This window comes from Otolemur garnettii, unplaced genomic scaffold, assembly GCF_000181295.1.
Source record: "Otolemur garnettii isolate 467f Iridium unplaced genomic scaffold, OtoGar3 scaffold00004, whole genome shotgun sequence".
Taxonomy (NCBI): domain Eukaryota; kingdom Metazoa; phylum Chordata; class Mammalia; order Primates; family Galagidae; genus Otolemur; species Otolemur garnettii.
In genome coordinates, this window is record NW_003852399.1 from 406194 (window position 1) to 424167 (window position 17974).

General features: G+C 40.4%; 1 pseudogene; it reads right to left on the reverse strand.

Annotated features, from left to right (window-relative positions):
* Window positions 1–16994: 16994 nt before the first annotated feature.
* On the reverse strand, window positions 16995–17113 carry LOC111728163 (annotated as a pseudogene).
* Window positions 17114–17974: the final 861 nt, after the last annotated feature.

Sequence of the window (17974 nt, forward strand, 5' to 3'; positions counted from 1 at the left end):
GGAGCACACTCTGCCTGCTCAGAGTTAATTAAAGGCCCCAGTTCTTACTGGGTGAGGACCTCAGGCATGTGGGCAAGATCATAAACACAATCTTCCCTCCAGCCCCAGATCAGCCACTAATAGGTAATAAATAACTCCCCAAACTCATCCCCAGATGAGTCCCCAGAACAGGAACCCCCTGCATTTCAGGACCCCCTCTGAGATAGAATTCTTCTTTACAAACATTTTCTTCAGAATGAGTGAACACATCACTCATATCAGTAATTCATCACTCAGTCTTTTAGAGACCACTGATCTTCAGGAGATTCTTTTGATGACAATGGTTCATGTTTTCTAATAAGTGATCTGTTTTGGCAACCTAAGCTCAGGTATAAAAGATAATAAAAATTCCCACAATATAGGTCAGGAACCATTAGCATTTAGTGAGGGTTCTCCAGGTAGGTCACTGGCTCCTCTCCTGAAATAGATCAGTAGAATTTTAGAGTTGAAAATGAACATTGGAAATTCTCCCAGCCCAGCATTTCCCAGTGTGTCTAACTAAATGCTGGAAATGAAATATGTCATCATACTAGATGAGAAGGAGCGGGGAGGGACGCCACATAAATAAGGGCAAAGAATGTCATGTTTCACAAAGCTAAGCCAGCAGTTTTGTTGTTGAAGGACTTCTCAAAGTCTGCAAGGTGCACTGGGAAGTTTTAAGTATGGAAAATTAATATACTACAAATATCTACTATAAATGTTCTCCTCTTCTTATCCACAGGATTCTTTCTTCACGGAGCATCTCGTTGGATTAGTGTTCCATGGGGCACCAGATTGAGAAATGCTGGTCTAGTTTTACTTTGCAAAAGTAAGTCACTTTGAGCATGGAACAGTTGTTTATGTCAGGTGTACTAAATTTTCTAGAGGTTGTTTTCATTGACATTTTATGGAAAATTAAAGTATAAGAGATGGACAGCTGAACACAAGATAATTTAGTGAAATGAGCATGAAGTATAATGGAAATATAGCATATACAGCTGTGGATGCATGGTTTGAGAGGAGTTATGTTGGCAGCTGATGTCTCCTGCTGCAGAGGACCAGTAATGCCCGAGGCCGTACATCAAACTGCAGCAGATGGGGCAGCAGACCATCAGCAGGTGTGCCACCATCTGCCATGCCTTTGCCATGGTTGATCCTCTTGGCTAAAAGTCCACCACCAATTGACTGTTTTCTAGAAAAACCTACACCTTCCTCTTCATGTAAGATAGACTGAAACTGTGGACTTGATGCTTTCATTCAATGACATTAAGAACTTCCTAAGGGCAAGCGTGTAAGCACCATGCTAAAAACTCACAACACAAGTATAAACAAAGAGATTTAAGGCCATCATTCTGGGCTTCTGGCTCTTGCAGCTTATACAGAATTTTTACTCTCTGTGTGCCCTGCATTCTGAGCATTTCCTTCCATCTGTCCTCTTGGGGAAAAAAAAGTACCTGCCTGTGTACCATTCACTCAGAGCTTTACTCTCAAATGATACGTTCAGCCAGTCACTGCTATCAGTGTACAGCAATCATGGTGAACATAGGTTCTGCCTTCACGAGTATCACCAAGCAAATAAGCACAGCTAACTTCCAGCTGGATAACAACACTGCCTCTGGATAATGCAAAAAAAAAAAAGGAAACACATGCATCCATTTTAGACTGAGAGAAATTCTTATTTGACATCTATCAGCTGATGACATGACCCTGGGCCCTATTGTCTCTGAACCTGAGTTGCTACCTGTTCAGGAATGAGCTATGTGATCTCTCTTCCTAGGTTTTGACTAAATGGTGAACATTTATAGAATATTCAACAGTATGTAAGTGTTTTTAAGATTGACTTTGTAACACCACAATCACTCAGTAATAGAAGAATTTGTCATTAGTATTATTAGTAGTGCTTGGTTTTGTTATAGTATTAATATTAGTGTGATCATTAGCATTATAAGTGATAGAATTATCATTACTACCAAGGGTGATGACACATCTTATAGACCCGAAACAGAGCCAGTATATCCATTATTAAAAATGGATCACTTTCAGGATCAAAAATACTGGAATTGGGGTGTTTCACTTTATGATCTGTCATTAGCCCTGATCCAAATAAGGCTCTGAGGGACCCTGAAGGTCATCTGAGATCACACAGCTGACAAGTGGACAAGCTCAGACAGGAAGGCAGGATTGTCTGATTCTAAACACCATTGACTTTCAGTGATCGCAAGTGGGACTAATTGCTTTGTGAGAACAAATGAGACAATGAATAGGAAGGTGCTTTGTAAACTGCAATGTGACGTGCATTTTGGGGGCCATGAAATGCTGTTATTCCATCACTCATCTCATCCTTTGCAAGGCCTAAGTCAGGAAGAGTCAGTCATGGAAAAGATAGCACACAGGCTGCAGAGTCTCAATGGTTGTCACCAGAAAGAAGGAAACTTCTCAGACCGAGGCAAAGAGAAATCCTTTCACCAAAGGCAAACTTGGGCATCAGGTCTGACTGAGGAAGCGTTTCTCCTAACAAGAGATGAACCCAAGCCAAGAAGAACAAGTGCCTCCTCGGGGGGAAGTGTCACCTCAGCAGCATCCGCAGCCTCCAAGTCTGAACGGTGACTTGTCACAGCAAGGATGAAGCAGAAAGCTGAGATACACCAAACGCGAGGGCTCTGGTGCTAAACAGTCACATTGGGAGTGCAAAGAAAACAGTTTTAAAGGAAATTTAAAAAGCTACCTACTCCGGGGAACATATGAATTATAAATTGAAAGTAAATTGAAAACCCTCTGAAAAGAATTCACCACTGGGCGGTGCCTGTGGCTCAAAAGAGTAGGGTGCTGGCCCCATATGCCGGAGGTGTTGGGCTCAAATGCAGCCCCAGCCAAAAACCGCAAAAAAAAAAAAAAAAAAAAGAATTCACCATTGTAGATGTCATTGAGAACATTCATGATTCAAGAAAGGAAGTCAAAATATCAACATGAACAGAAATTTGGAAGAAGTTGGTTCCAAGATTCATGGGTGGCTTTGAGGGTTCAAGGCTTTGGTGGAGAAACTAACTACCAATGTGGTGGAAGAAGCAGGAGAACTAGAATTAGAAGCAGAGACTTACTGAATTGCCGAGATCTCATGATAAAAGTTTAACTGATGAGGACTTGCTTCTTATGAATGAGCAAAGAAAAAGACTTCTTTTAAAGATGAAATCTACTCCTGGTAAAGATGCTGCGAATGTCATCAAAATGACAACAAAGGATTTAGAATATTACACAAACTTAGGTGATAAAGTAGCATCAGGGTTTGAGAGGATTGACTCCAGTATGAAAACAAGTTCTACAGCAGGTAAAATGCTATCAGATAGCATCACATGCTGCAGAGAAATCTTTCATGAGAAGAAGAATGTATTGATGTGGTGAACTTCATTGTTGTCTTTATTTTAGGAAACTGTGACCACCACCCCAACCTTCAGGAACCACCTGAGCAGTTAGAAGCCATCAATACAAAGGTAAGACCCTCCAATAGCAAGAAAAATTACAACTTGCTGAAGACTTAGACGATCATTGGTATGTTTTAGCAATAAGTTTTTTAAATTTAAGATATGTACATTGTTTTTTCGACATATCACTGTCACAAACTTAATAGACTGCAGTATAGTATAGACATGACTTTTATTTGCACTTAGAAACCAAAACATGTATGACTCACTTTATTGTAATATGTACTTTGTTGTGATAGTCTGAAACCAACCCTCCAATATCTCTGTGGTATGTCTGTATATGCTGCTCGCGTGTGTAGAGATGGGGGGTACTCAGAAGGAGGCAATTGCAATAACTGAGATAAGAGACCGTGATGGCTTGTATCAGAATAGTAGCAGTGGCGCATATAATGATAGTTGGATTTCAGTTGTATATTTAAAGTGGAGACCACAGTATTTTTTCTCATGTATTAAATGTGAGGGATGAAAGGGAAGAGTCAAAGGTAACTACAAGTGTTTTGACAAGTGTTTTGATGGAATGGGCTTAACTGCTGGGGTAAAGATAGGTGTGAAACAGTCTGGGGAGAAGATCAACAGAACTATGTTAAACCTATTTTGAGAATAATCTCACATGTTTATCAGATGTTACCTAGTCAGATGTTTGTGTGAGAGTAATCTCACATGTTTATGAGATGTTACATAGTTGTTTATATCTGTATACCAGATCCTTTGAGTCTGAGGAAAGGATCGGTATACAAGTCTAAATTTGCTGTTCTTATTTCATGCAGTCTTCCTCACAACCCTCCAAGGTAGTTAGCATTTCCTCTGCATCCAAAATGGTTGTGACTCATCCACGATCACATTATTATGAAGGGACTCACTGGGATTTTGAGTTCATATCTGCTCTCCCAAGGCCGGTGCCTTTAGAAAAGGTGTCTCTCTTTTTTCTTTTAGTTTCACCCGAATGACCCACATTGTGAAGAGCTTAATATAGGACTGTGGAGAGATATAGCTAGGAAAACTGCACAGATCTTAGTTACCTCTGGAAATAGTCAGGAGGCACTTGAAGTTATTGAACCCAAAATGTGGTCTTAGGAAAGATGAAAGGAAAGGAAGATTGTAAGAGAAGGAAACTCAACAAAAAAGTGGCAGAGTCACCACAGGAAGGCACTGATGCTCAGGGGAACATCAGGGATATGGATGTAGCACCTGAGTCCCTCTCAACCTTAGTAGCCCGACCACTGCCATTTCACCACAAATGCATATCACAACACGTATCCTGAGCACGTTCTCCAGTGCCCAAGGATCCCAGTGATCATAAGGGACCGTGTACATCTGTTGACCTCATTACACTTAGAGATCTTTAAGGACGAGAATCTTCTGTGTCTTTCTCATCTTTATAACTCCAGAACCCCAAACAATGCTCAAAGTACATGGAGACAGATACACAGAGGAACGGATGGCTAAAATGCTAGATAGGCAAGAATTTGTCCCTAGAGTTTCCTGAGGGGACATTCTGGAAAAGAAACATAATAATTTTAGTGGTAATTAAGCATTTTGTTTTCTACTTCAACATGAACGGTAGCAGATTTCTGTGGACATCTATTTGCATATTTTTCTTAGATAGGCAGACCAATTTACATAGATTTGTATTATTTGTAATATGTTCCATGCAAAGAAACCTGCTATCAGTATAAATCACTCAGCACATTGAGTGCTCCTTTTCTTCTAAGTTTTTTCCTATCATTTTCCTGCTTCCTTTTAATACCTAAATAAGTATATTTTATGCAAATTATCTCTGTACCTTGACAGTACCTTTCAATGACTATATTATTTTAGATGAAATTATATGATTACATGGTGTCCATAAAGTTTATGTGCAATTTAAAATAGTTTAACACACGGTGGCTCGTGCCTGTAATCTTAGCACTCTGGAAGGCAAAGGCAGGCAGATCCCCTAAGTTTAGTTCAAGACCAGCCTGAGCAAAAGCAAGACCCAGAGTTGGGTCTCTAAAACTAGCCCAGAGTTGTGGTGGGCACTTGTAGTCCGAGCTACTAAGGAGGCTGACGCAAGAGGATAGCTTCAGCCCAAGAGTTTGAGGTTGCTGTGAGCTCTGACACCACAGCACTTGACCAAAGGCAACAAAGTGAGACTCTGTCATAAAATAAAATAAAATAAAATAGTTTAACATATAAATTGTTCACAAACTTTATGTCACCTGTATGTATTATCTACCTATATTCAGTATAGCTATAATAGTCATTCTAAATTCTTATTCACCAAGGAAATTGCATTCTCACATTTTTAAAAAATATTTTACCAAAACAATAAAAATAGATTGACATATTTGTGATAAAAAATAAAAAATATTTTGTTTGGTATCCTCCTCCCTGTCATGCACAAAATTGTATGTACTTGAGAATCCCAATTCTAGCTCTGCAACTGAATCAGCTTTATAACCCGAGATAAATCATTACACTCTTGTGAATCTGCATTTATTGTTTGACAAATGAAACAGTCAGGGTTCTGGGATTATTTACAGGCTAAGGATTTACCTACAAGCATTCAGTGCGCATCTAGCAACTAGCTAGTGCAAATCTCAAGGAGACGGAGACGCACAGCCTCAAGGCCACAACAAGATAGGAGAAGAAAGAGGCCTGGGGGTTGGCGGGAGAGGACTGATAGAAATGTAGAAGGAAAAATCATTTCCAGAGCAGACTAGAGGAAGCAACCAATGAAATGCACAAGAAAGAAGTTTAAAACTCAGGCAAATCAATGATCCCCAGGGACAACTTAGAGTCGTTCCCTCTGACCAGTTTTGCTTTTCGGAATTTTAGCTACCATGCTGCAGTAAAACAACATACATACTTTGAGAAGAAGAAAGATTACATTCACATAATTTATATTACAACCTATTATTATAATTGTTCTATTTTATTACTAGTTTCTATTGTTGCTCTCTTATTGTGCCTAATTTTTAGATTAAACTTCATCATAGGTATGTATGCATAGAGAAAAATATAGTATGGATAGCATTTAGTAATATTCTTGGTTCCAGGCAGCCACAGAGGTCTTGGAATGGATCCCCTGAAAATAAGGAGGGGGGGCCTACTGTATTCCTATTCTCCAGTAATATTGGGAACCCTTAGCCTGTTTTTTTTTTTCAATGCTCCATTCCTGAGCTCATTAGTCTCAAGCTATAATCCTTTTCTTAGGAGATTTACACTGAGCAAACAAGAAACCGTTTCATCTCCCAAGAAAGCAGTTCTTGTAGGCCACCTACAAAAGCAGTTCTCTCTACATAGAATCTTATTCTTAAGGAATAAAATGTTGCCGAAATTGTCCCCAGTCACAGAAGTTGGTGTTGCAGAGATTGTGATCTTTGCTTAAAGTGATGCTATTCAAACAGCACATAGCAAGTGTCCACCAAGCAATGTGGTGAATGCAGGTAGTTTATCCACCCAATTGGTCAGTCCCCAAATGCTTCCTCATCTCCTGCTGTATGCCAGCCACAGTCAGGAGGTCATGAAGACACAAGATGTAGAATAGCTCTCATACCTTCAGATCTACACTCATCTTATAACAAACAAATCCAATGACTACTGCTCTGAAGTGAAACTCACATATAATGTAACCTACTCTTACACGTGATTTAAAAAATTAATATAAAATTGATATGAATGTAGCATAAAAGGGAATTACACTAAGATATGTGACGTTCTACAGTACCCTTCCTTACAAAGACTGTGAAAGGATTTAGAAGAAGAGGATTTTCACTGACTGTTGCTGTCACTTTTCCTTCTGTTTCATATTTTAAATAAGATCCCTGTGAATAGCTATGTTGTCGTAAATAATGCTAACCCCCAGAACTCACTCTGGAAATACTCTGAAAGGCCAAGGCAGGCAGATCCCTTAAGCTCAGGAGTTCAAGCCCAGCCTGAGCTTTATTACTTAGCTTTACTACCTGAGCTTCATAATTGTAGTAAATAATGCTAACTTCCAAACTCCCAGTATTCTGTGGCGTGACAAGGGAAGATAAGATTACAAAGGGTGGCTGGGTGCAGTGGCTCACGCCTGTAATCCCAATGCTCTGGGAGGCTGAAGCAGGTGGATCACTGGAGCTCAGGAGTTGGAGACCATTCTGATGAAGGGCAAGACTGTCTCTCTAAAAGTAGCCAGGCATAGTGGTAAGCACCTTTAGTCCCAGCTACTTAAGAGGCTGAGGCAAGAGGATCACTTCAGCCCAAGAGTTTGAGGTTGCTGTGAGCTATGATAATGTCACAGCACTCTACTCAGGGCAACAGAGTGAGACTCTGCTCCCCCAAAAGAATATTACAAAGGAAATTTGATATTAATAATCTCAGGAACCAAGCACTGAGGGAAAAAAGATTACCTTGGAATGGGGAGATTATCCTGCATTATCCAGGTGGACCCAGTCTAATCACAAGTGTCTTATAAGGAAAGTGTCCTTATAAGTGAGAGAAGAGAATGAGTATCTATCAGAGGGATGTGGCGTGAGAAAGACTTTTCCAGCTGGGTTTGGTGATTAGGGATGATGAGCCCATAAGTTTAATGCAAATATACTAAAATAAACAAAAAAATTAAAATCCAAAACACTTCTAGTCTCACACATTTTGGATAAGGGATGCTCAACCTATAGAAGATAAAGGTTGGGTGTTTTTCTAAAAGGAATTTATCTTAGGGTCCTGGACAAACAGCACATACAAATGGGGCAAGTAGGGTTTATAAAGGAAATATATTCTAAATGTGAGCAGGGCTCATGGCAGAGATGCTGAAGCCGCCTAGGGGAAACAAACCTAAAAGCCATTATCTCCTTCATCTGGGTAGCAAAGGACAAACAATTACCAGGTTCAGAGACAGTGTCCAGAGCTGAAGGCAGCTGGAAAAAAAGATGCTATAATGTTTGCTTAGGGGAAAAAGAAAAAAGCCAACCAGAGGCCTGGAAGAAAAACATCCAGGGGAATCGAAACAGACTCAAACTCCTGCTTCTCTCCATTCCCTGCCAGGCCCTCCCATTGCTCAAACCCAACCAGAACTTGGAAAGCAGAGAGCTCAGATGATGAACTTCATGGAGCACAGGGCTGGAATAAACTGGATCTCTTGGGACGAACAGGACACATCTAGAGAGGAACTGATGGAAATGGAAACCTCTAGGAACAGAGGGTATTCTCTGGCCAACTAGAGCAAGAAGCTGAGGCCATCAGTCCAACAGCTCGCAAGAAATTAAAGTATGCCGAGAACCACATGAGTTTGGAAGCTAATCTCTCCCCCTACCTGCCCCATGGAGGCTTGGTGAAAACGTGGTCCTGGCTGACACCTTGAGTCTGAGCTGTGCCTGTGTAAATGTGGTCCTGGCTGACACCGTGATTGAGTCTGAGCTGTGCCTAGCCTCTTGACCCCCAGAAACCGTGGGCTACTAAAAGTATGCTGTCTTCAGTCATTAAGCTTGGGATTATTGAATCTGAAACCACTGCTGTGGCCTATGTCGATCTCTCAAGCCTCCTGAGCTGTGCTTCCTGACTTGCTGTCTCTAAAACAGCCTCTACAGTGACCCCAACAATGATAAAGAGAAGGGAAATAACCCTTGGTGTGTGTCCTAGGAACTAGGAATACAGTAGTTGATAAGACGTAACCCCTGCTATTAGAGACCTTGGCTGGACAGTCTTAAGTATCAGTTTAATACTACTCTGTTTCAGGCCCTGTGCCAGGTATTTGAGAAGACAGCATTAAATACAGCCGGTTTCACAATGCCCTAGTACAACTGAGAGTGTCTCCATGATAAGAGCCAGCAATAGGCAGGCGATAATGATACAAAATGATGACTGCCCAGCAGTCAACAGCAGGTGTGTACACTCAGCCATTTTGAAAGAAGTGTCGCTGCTCAGATTTTACAGATCCAGGAACTGAGGCCCGGAAGAAACGATGTAAGTTTCCCAAACAATAAAAAATAATAATGATAACATAAATAAATAAATAAACATTATTTAAGAAGATGGTTGAAAAAAAAAAGTTTCCCTTTCCCTTGCTAGTCTAGCCTCAAAGATCATACTCTTTCCCAAATCTCTCCACACCCCTCATGGAAGACTCTGCTCGTGCATTCTGTGTTGTAGAGGGTTCTCTGGTGAGGGACACCACGTAGAGTTGAGGCCCATTATTAAAATGCCACCAGATTGTATCAGACACTAGTCTATCTCTCTGGGGGAAGGCAGAGTGCTTGATTCTGCAGCCCCCTTGCTTTCAGGCAGGGAGTTTAAGCAGGAGAGGGAAGGGGTCTGCTCCTGGCTATATGTGGAGGAAGATTCACAGAGTGGCATGGATGGTGTGGGGGGTCCCACATAGCAAGGAAGCCACTGCACAGGTCCAGGCTGGAAATGCTGGCCAACCCCCCATTGCAAAACTCTAGGGGGAGCCATTCACCTGGGAGTCTAAGGGCAATTTGTGTCACTTCTTTTTTTCCTTAAATAGAGGCTTTCAGACGTTCTGAGTATATTCAAGAATCCAATAATACAGATTAAGCCAGGATTCCAGAGCAAGGATGTGTCTCCAAAACCCAGGATTTCACAAAGTTTTCTTGTGTTTCTTTGTTTTGTTTTTTGTTTTTATTTCTTTGTGGTAAGAATACTTTGGGAGGTATTGGCCATATCTAGTTTCTTGATTTTGGTGATGGCATCACAAATGTTTACTTACATCCAGACTCGCCAAACTGTATGCATTGAATATACACAGTTGTTTGTGTATCAATTATACCTCAATAAAGCTGTTCAAAACCCAGAAGCTGAAAAGCTTGGGACTTGTCCTCCATTCCATAAAGACACCTTAGAGAAATCTCAAAGAGTCACATAATTGTATTTTATTAAAATTCATGAAAACATTAACATTTCCATTTTCCTGAAAAGGAACTGAGGCCCAGACGTGATGACCTCTCTACAAGTTAAGAGAAGAAAATTTATATAAAATTATCTCCTTACTCTGCAGGCATCTGGCAAAAAAAAAAATTGGCCTGATTATTATGGCTCCTCCTTTGACTCTGAAACACCTGGTAACAATGTCTAATAAGAAAACAGGCACACCTCAATGAGTAGGACCTTAAAAGCTTGGGAGTGCAAATGTAAAATCAGTACCACTAAATGAAAAATTATTACCTGAACTAAGCTAAGTGTTTGTTTGACTTTCATTTCCAGGATAATGAGGGCCCCTCCTGGATACACATCTAGAAAAATAAATTGGCAAAGGCCCATCTTTATGCTGGACTTACTCATCTCTCAGTTACTCAATCAAGAGCAATGTTTATGCAATGCCTAGGAGAAACATTTAAGGAGCGTTGTGTTAGTGCTGAAGGGCAGACAGAGGCTCTGGGGCGTAGCCTCTGAGAAGGCAGCGAGGGGCAGAGGAAAAAGTGTGACCTGGGTGCCAGCACAATGTGAGGGACTTTGGGAAAGTCATCTAACCTCAACTTGGTCAACTTCCTGGGCAAATTACTTTCTCTCTGGGGCAAGTCATTTAGCTCAATGATGCTGGGACTTATTCTCCTCACCAATTATCAATTGGGATAATTATCTTTACTTCGTTGTGTTAGTTGTTCTAGAACTACGTTACATAACATGCCTAGGACAATAGCACAGAGATCACTGGAAAAATGTTTATTTTCTTCCCAAGTCCCTGGCTGAAAGAGCAGGGCATGGTTAAAGAGATTGTGGTATCACAGAGAAATAAGGTTAATGAAAAATTATAGCAAAAGTTCTAGATGTATTTGCTACTCTGGATCTGAATAATATTTGCAGCTCAGGAAGCCAATTCATGGCCTTTCCTACACCTTGAAAACCTGGTGAAATTATCTTAAGCTCCCTTGACCTCAAAGCCATTACCCCTGAAATGTTGCACCCCTCTCAAAGATTTTCCCCTAATTTCTGAGCAAGTACATTCTCCTGACCTCTTCACACCTTGGGCTCCAGGTTCGTCCAGGTTGCTTCTGCCCAGGCCACACCCACTCAGGCTCCTTGTCAACATCTACCCAACACGTCTGAGACACATCAACGCACACAAGCTCCTGCCTCCTGCCCACCCTCCCCTCCTCACCTATCCCTCCTCCCCATCCTGCCCCTCCCTGTCAGGAAAGTCTAATTCTTCTATCTTGGTGTCTGACCTACTCGCCTACTATTTTCTCAAGTCTAGGACAACCAGTTATGAGAAATTCTGACAAACAGAAGTTTCTTAACCTAACTACGTTTTATTCATTGTTATTATTACTGCTATGACTACTGCAAACCTCTCCTTTACTGCATGCTTCTTGTCTCAGAGCATAAAAGGTCAAAGAGCAAAGTCTACTTGAGGATAGATCCTGGTTCTGACACCTGGTGACCCGGGATAGTGATTTAACCCACTTGAACGTCTGTCTTAAACTGGGGAGCACCAAAATTGCCTCTTAGAGTTGCTCTGAGAATTAGAGTAAGGGGCCTATTTTAGTGCTTGTGATGTGGGTAGGATGTTTGGCCCCTCCAAATCTCATGTTTAAATTTGATTCCTGGTATTGGACATAGGACCTAATGGCAGGTATTTGGGTCATGGGGCTGGATACCTCACGAATGTTTGATGCCCTCCTTGCAATCATGAGTGCTTGCTTTTTAATGCCCCTGAGAGCTGGGTATTTAAAAGTGCCTCGCACCCCTCTCTCACCTTGCAACATGCCTGCTCCTCCTTTGTCTTCAGCCTCAATTGGAATCTCCCTGAAGCCCTCAGCAGAAGCAGATGCTGACTACTTCTTGTTCAACAAGACCATGAGCCAAATAAACCTCTTCTTTATAAATTAGCCTGCCCCAAACACTCCTTCATAACACCACAAAGTGGCCAAACACAGCTCAACATGATAATGTTTGGAATTATTTTGACAATGATGATGATGGATTGTGCCCAGGGGCTGCAAATTATCACAGGCAACAGCTTCTCTTACCCTCTAGACATCTTCACAAGACCTTTCTGCAATTTTGCCATTTTAAAAACTTGCACACTGGGGTGTAAAGTCTAACTCCTACTGAAAAGTGAGAAAATCCCTCAATATGAGCTTCACAAGCTAAAGTTAAAAATAACCTTGCCAGTCAGGCACCCGAAAGACTGCAGAGAGAAGCCCGCACCCTCTATCCCCCAAAACAGAAGCTCCACCTGGGGTGAGCCAGCAGCCTAGCAAGGAGGAGAGTGGTACTCTGACATAGAAAGTACTTCCACAAACTGTGTGGCTTAGGACAACAGAAACATATGCTCTCCTAGATCTGGAGGCCAGAGATCTGAAATCAAGGTGCAGGCAGGCTGTGCTCCCTTTGAAGGCTCCAGAGGAAGACACTTCCTTACCTATTCCTGACTTCTGGTGGCTCCCAGACAACCTTGGAGGGAGCTCCTTAGCTTGTGGCTGCAGTAGCCCAGTCTCTGCTGTCACTTACATGGTGGTCTCTGGGCTGACCTCTATATGTCTTCTCTTCTTATTAGGACACCGTTTATACTAGATTTATGGCCCTCAGCCAGTATGAGCTCATCTTAACTCTTTATATCTGCAAATACCTTATTTCTAAATAAGGTCACAGTCTGCAGTTGGCTCCATAAATTTGGGAGATACAATTTAACCTAGTGTCTCAGAATCCAGGCTCTCGATTCAGACAGGCACAGTCTCCTATCCTAGCTGCATCACTTACAGGCCTCATGAACTTGCCCCCAATTTATGCATAGGGAATGTAAGAATATTAATGGGAACCACTGAATTGCAGTGAGGATTAAACAATAACAACGAAAATCAATAATATTGACTGAGAGCTCACCAAGTGTCAGGTTGTTCTAAGCTTTTTACTTGCATTAACTCATTCTTTCTCACAGCAGATCCATGAGGTCAGAGCACAGTGATCCTCATTTCTGAGCTGAGAAAGATGAGGACTGAGGGGTTTGAATGATTCTCACAAAGTCTTACTATAGGATTTTAATTAGGGATTGATCCTTGCTTTTATGAAAATATCTTTAGCACAGCACCCAAAAATCCAGAAACTGTCCAATAAATGGGAGGCCCTTTTATTATTGCTGCCAGAGTGCGTTCCCTACCTCACATCCCTCGCGGCACAGAGTCAACCGAAGTGCTCTTCTCTGTCCCCAGAGTGCAAAGTTTGATCTCACCAACTATCTCACCCCCTCTCCAATTGTTGATAAATCAAGTACAACATACAAATAAAACAGGTGTTGGGGGAATCACTTCTAGTAGCAATCTCAGAGTAGGTGCATAGAAACCAGACTCCCTGACTCATGTAGGCAGCTCAGATTATGGGATTTCTGAGCCACATGGTGGGTGTTCCTGGTTGACAAGTAGAGATTGCCTGGAAGTTGGACCCCAAAGCAGTACCCAGGTTCAGCCCTCTGTCCGGGTAACTTTCTATTTCCTGGCACACCGCCACCTCCCAGGAGCCAAGCCACACTGGGAATACCTGACCTAGTTAGTTTAGACTCCAGAAGCATTATCTTCGGACCTATGTCTGTCCTCCCCCAGCCAGGTTTGGCAGCCTTCCTCAGGCCTTAGAATTATAACTGGTGTCATGACAGCTTTATTACTAACATATGCTTCTGCTTTCCCTGAGCCCTCATTAAGTAAAACCTCCCAACCCCCAGGATCCCAGGGAACCCTTACCTCTGTACCTCCAAGGACACCATCACCAGGGGGTGGCAACTGGTTTCCGGACACTTCATTTACTGTGCCCAAGAAAATTTAAGACTGTTGGGTACACCACAGCGATCATTAAATACTTGGACATTAACTCAGGGCCATCTCACTTTTACTTTTAGGGTCCTGTTTACAACCCTTGTAATCCCCACCCCTTTTCCTCGTGTATATTGGCCTCGTTCATCCTTACATGTATTCAAATATTCATTTATTCATTCAACCAACCATTTCCTGAGCATCCAATTGCATGTAGGGTCCTGTATCCGTGCTTTTCTGTATTTACATATTTGTGTTTTTGTCAGCATTCATGAACCTATTCTGTACTGTATCAGGTCTGTGGCTGTGAGGATAAACAAGGCATAGGATCCTGAAGAAGAATCTATCTCACAGTCTACTGGAACTGAACTCTGTAGAAAAACACTAGGATTCAGTCAGACACATGCTAGATTTGGCATCAGAGCTAAATGATGTGGAAACACAAAGAAGGTGGTGAATAATTTTACCATCCTCTCTCTGTACCTATAATTCCATTCCCTTGCAAAGGTGCTGGATGTGTTAATTATCTTGGATGTGGTAATCACTACACAATGCACGTGAAGACATGAAACAACTACATGCCATTAGATAAATGAAATTGTATTCAAAATCAGCACGTTGTATGCCATAAATGCATTAATGTATACATGAACTATGTGTTTATGACTTCATAAAGAATTATTTATTGAAAGATAAAAGTGAAATAAAGGAAGCAAACAGAAAAAAAATGATACCAATGGACTTGCTCAATGCAGATTTGCCACAAACCTTAATTTGTAAAAACTGTAATATCTGCAAAGCTCAATGAAGGAAAGCACAATAAAATCTGAAATGCTTGTATTCATCTAGAATAAATCTCATACAGTACAATTATATTACAATAGTCATCATGTTAGCATTTTTTATTTTATTTATTTATTTATTGAGAATTAAGAGTCTTACTCTATAGCCCTGGACAGAGTGGCATCCTAGCTCACCTTCTTGGCTGAAGCTATTCTTTTGCCATAGCCTCCCAAGTATCTGGAATTACAGACACTCACCACAACACTTAGCTAGGTTTTATGTTTTTTCAGTAGAGACAGGGTTCTCACTCTTGCTCAGGCTGGTCTTGAACCCCTGACTTCAAGGAATCCACTGGCCACAGCCTCTCAAACACTAGAATTACAGGCAAGAGCTAACTTGGCTATGTTAGAATTTTTTAAATGTCTGATCCAACAACCTTTAACCTCATTTTATAGATAACCAAAAGATAGAGTGCTCTTCCCCTAAAATATTTAATTTTCAATTAATAGTTTCTCACTATGTGGTCCTTCCATTATCCACAGGATGTTAAGCAGGATTTATGGCCCTTGATATGGATATCATCCTTTGAAAGAGATAAAGAATTAAAGTAGCAGACTTCAATAACAAATTAAGATGGCAGATATGAACTTCACTGTCAATATAACAGTAAGTGCATAAATGTAAATTAACCAAACTCACCTATGAAGAGATAAAGAATGAAAGATTAGATTTAAAGTATATAGATGTATGCTATTTGTAAACATATGAAGCATGTAAAATAAAGTGTACATGCTATTAAAAGTAGTGAAAAAATCTCAGGTACACTATTTAGCTCAGTTTTTCTCAACTTCAGCGCTACTACCATTCAAGGCCAGATCTTTCTCATTGTACGGTACAATCTTGTACGTTAGGGATTATTTGACAATGTCCCTGGACTGTGCCCAACAGATTACAGTAGCATCTCCCTCCCTTACTGTAGAAACCAGAAATATTTCCAGACATTGCCAAATATCCCTGGGGGAGAGAATAGAATTGTCTGCAATTGAGAAATACTGATCTAAAACAAATTCTTTAACTTCTCTGTTTCCTCATCAGTAAAAGGGCACTAATGATAGTATATTTCCTCTAAGATGATTATGAGGATTTTACAAATTTGTGCATGTATTAAACTCTTTGGAAGAGAATAAGTGTTAGAAGCATTTAAGGAAATAATATCGTATCATTAGTAACAGCAGAAGTTGTAGGAATATCATGCTAGGAGTTTGTCTTCTCATACATGATACTTTTCAGCTTAGGTCCAAAACAGCAAATTGCCTCTTCCACAAAGGGGGAAATATACTTATTTATTCAGATATTCAATGACTTCTTACTTTATAACATGAATTGAGCTAGACTCTGGGAGTAAACTAATGAACTCTTGCAAAAGGTCATAAGAAGTGGTAAAATAAAGTGAAAAAAGAAAGACATAAGTAGGTGAGGTGAGGAGAGAGACAATGATAATATAAACACAGTAAAATACACAAAGACTGAGAAAAATGTGGGCTGGACAGACAGACCAATAAAATCCTCACATGTGCCCACTGATCTGCAGGTTTGGGGGTTCAATTCACACTGTGTTTAATAACGCAAATTCCAATACATTAAACTAAAAACTGGGTCCAGACTGAAATTTCCCCTGAGATGCCTGAGAGAAGCAAATGGAAAACCACCATATAGGAATATCCCACCACATTGGGACCCATGGGATTCTGAAAGATGAAGCCCACGAAAGAGGAATGCAAAAAACAAATTTAGGGGGCTCTATAATTTTTTTTATTTCAAATTAATATGAGTACAAATTTTTAGGTTACATTGTTCTCACTTCCAAGGTAACATTCAAGTTTCAGTTGAGCCCCTCACCCAGGGGAGTGCTGCACACCCTCACTTTGTGCACCTCAGATGAAATCCCACCAATCACCCTCCCCTCCCCCATCCTGACTCTTGCAAGACTAAAAATATGGAATGCTTCACAAATTTGCATATCATCCTTGCATGGGGGCCATGCTAATCTCCATGCTAATCTTCTCTGTATCTTTCCAATTTTAGTATATGTGCTGCCAAAATGAGCACCAAAAAACAAATTGTTCATGACGATGATGGTGGTGATTACAGAACTAACATTTTTGAGCAATTATTATGTGTTAGGTTTTTAAATATAATATTATACATGATGTCTTAATATACAATAGGTTCTACTAATATGCTTGTTTTATATTTGAGCAAAGTGAGGCATGATGCATTAATGTTTATATAATAATTCAAGATAACTTAGCTAATGAATGGTAAGGTGGAGATTCAAACACATGCATTCTGTACTAAAAATTCTTTCTTACCTTTTTCATATAAAGGCAAGAAAACTGTCTTCTGATTAAAGTCAGAAGACAAAAGAAATTTGTTTAGAGCACCGAGTATTCCAAATTTGAGAAACATAAGATTCAGACTGTAAAATAAATGTGTTGAATAAACATAGACATTAAAGAACAAATTAGACACATAAGAAAAGAACACTATGAAAAAAAGAACAAATAGGGACAGTGCCTGTGGCTCAAAGGAATAAGGCACAGCCCCATATGCCAGAGGTGGTGGGTTCAAACCCAGCCCTAGCCAAAAAAAAAAAAAGAATAGAACTTCCATAAATGAACAAAACAGTCATTGAAATTGAAAACTCAATGGACAAGTTGAAGAGTAAATTAGACACAACTAATTCCTTACAGAGAACCATGTAATAGTGATAAATATATCTGAGGAAAATACCCATATTGCAGCAAATAGAGTTGAAGAGGTAGGAACTATATAGATTGTGTCATTCTAGCCTATGTCTCTTAGTAATTATGCAAGGAAAGAATAAAAAAATGAAGAAAGATCAGTAATTATGATGTCTGACAATTTTCCAGAATTGAGAAAGAGTGTGAATGTTCATATGAAGAAGAA